The following is a 2,360-nucleotide window of genomic DNA, read 5'->3' on the forward strand; positions in this document are numbered from 1 at the left end:
TGTGATCTTCTGTTCCAAATCCCAAAACCTAATCTAATCATGAAAGAAAAATCAGATAAATTCCAATGAAGGACATCCTACAAAATATCTTACCTGTGCTCCTTAAAAATGTCAAGGTCATCAAAAACAAAGAAAGTCTCAGAAACCATCAAAAACAAGAGGAGCCTAAGGATAAATGGAATCTAAATGTAATGTGGCATGCTGGATGTTACTGTAAAACAGAAAAAGTATATTAGACAAAAGCTAAGAAACTCTAAATAAAATATGGATTTTAGTTAATTATGATGTATCAATATCAGTTCAATAACTATAATCAATATAACATATTTGGTAGGTTGAATTATGTACCCCAGAATACTATATTCTTAATCTTAATCCATTCCTGTAGATGTGACCCCTTTGTAAGTAGGATTTATTGTAGGTGTTATTTTTAGTTAAGATATGACCCACTGAGTCAGGATGGATCTTAATCCTATTACTGGAGACCTTATAGAAAACACCACAGGGAGAAATCCACATGGAGGAGCATGAGTGTATGGAATCTAAAAGATAGGATTGGACATCACCAGGAGAGGAAATCAACATAGAACTGGAAAGCCAAGGAACCCAAGGATGCCAGCTGTCAAGAATGCTCACAAACCCAGGAGGAAACAAATCATTTAGCCTCTAATTCCATGAGGCTATAAATTCCTATAAATTCCTATGTTGTACTATTTGTCATGGCAGATAGGAAATTAAGATACCATACTAATGTTGGATGTTAATAATAGTGGAAACTGGAGATGGGATATATAGAAGCTCTTTTTACTATTTTCACAAATTTCTGTAAATACACATAAGTTCTAAAAGATAAAATGTATGAAATACATTCCTGTGCATAATTAAATTTCTTTGTGCTCAGATTATCTTAAGACAGAAGAAAAGTTAAGATTTAAATGGTGATGATAATTACACTGGTGATGATGATAGTGACTGCAATCATAATTTGAACTGAAAAAAGAGTTCGTTCATAATCATTGCAATTATTAAACTTTAGAATGAGTTTTTTCTACAATTAAAGATTCCATGACCTTAATATTTTAATCAGAGGCTATAAACTTCTATTAAGTTTTGTTTTTAAGGAACTGCATTCATTAAAAGCTAAATAATCTATGGAAAAATATTAATGATTTATGCCATATATGTTATCTATTGAGTGAATGTGGTTAGCTTTCTATATTTCAAATAATCCTATACTTAAAAAGTAGAAAATGTTTAATTAGGAATTAGAACCTTACTGTCATGAATGCAGACATATAACTTTATGTTTCAGTGTAAAATGGAATTGAGAAAGCACAGAATCCTACAACAAACAGAATATTGTCATAGTGAATTTTTGTTATGTGAAATGCAATAAGTTGACTGAGAAATTAAGAAGTTTCCTTTGAGTGGAAAATTTTGGACACTCAATCTCGAATCTGTTTGGTCTTCACCCCATAAATGAGAGGATTGAGCAAAGGTGGGACAAGCAAGTAAAGGATGGACAGAAGAATATGGATGTATGGTGGGATCTGGAACCCAAACCTGTGTGTAAAGAAGAAGAAGAAAGCCAGGAGATAAAACTCAAGGAAGACAAAAATGTGGGTGATGCAGGTGTTAAAGGCCTTGAGCCTTGCTTCCTTTTGAGGCAGGATGAAGAGAGCTATAAATATTCAGAAGTAGGAGAGTGTGATGAAGATGATGTCAAATCCAAGTATACTGAAAGCCACAAACAGACCATACATCTTGCTGATCTGAACATCTTCTGCTGCCAACTTCACAATGGCCATGTGCTCACAGTATGAATGGGAGACCACAGTGGTCCTGTAAAATTTGAGCTGACATTTGATGAGGAAGAGACATGGAGCTGCAAGAAGGGCAGCTCTGAGTGTCACTCCAACCCCAATCTGAGTAAGAAGCTGGTGGGAGAAAATGGTTGCATGTCTCAGAGGATCACAGATTGCCACATAGCGGTCCAGGGCCATGGCCAACAGAATGCCTGATTCAATACACTGCAATGTGTGGATGAAGTACATCTGCAAGAGACAGGCTTCAAAATAGATCTCTGCTAAATGGAACCAGAAAATACCTAGCATTTTTGGTAGGATGCATGTGCTGAGAGCAATGTCTGTTGCTCCAAGCATTGCCAGCAGGAGATACATTGGCTCATGGAGGCTGCGCTCAGATTTGATGATGACCAGGAGCAGGGAATTCCCAAACAGAGCAAAGACGTACATGGCACAGAAAGGAATCCCAATCCAGAACTGCACAGACTCCAAGCCAAGAATCCCAATCAGGGTCAGCAATGAAGGCATGAAGATGGTGCCATTGAGCTTAAACAT

At 36.5% G+C, this 2,360-nt stretch overlaps 1 pseudogene; it reads right to left on the bottom strand.

The window, feature by feature from the left end:
* Positions 1-1,409: 1,409 nt before the first annotated feature.
* Positions 1,410-2,360, bottom strand: LOC119537872 (annotated as a pseudogene).

The sequence above is a fragment of the Choloepus didactylus genome, chromosome 6 (genome assembly GCF_015220235.1).
Source record: "Choloepus didactylus isolate mChoDid1 chromosome 6, mChoDid1.pri, whole genome shotgun sequence".
NCBI lineage: Eukaryota > Metazoa > Chordata > Mammalia > Pilosa > Megalonychidae > Choloepus > Choloepus didactylus.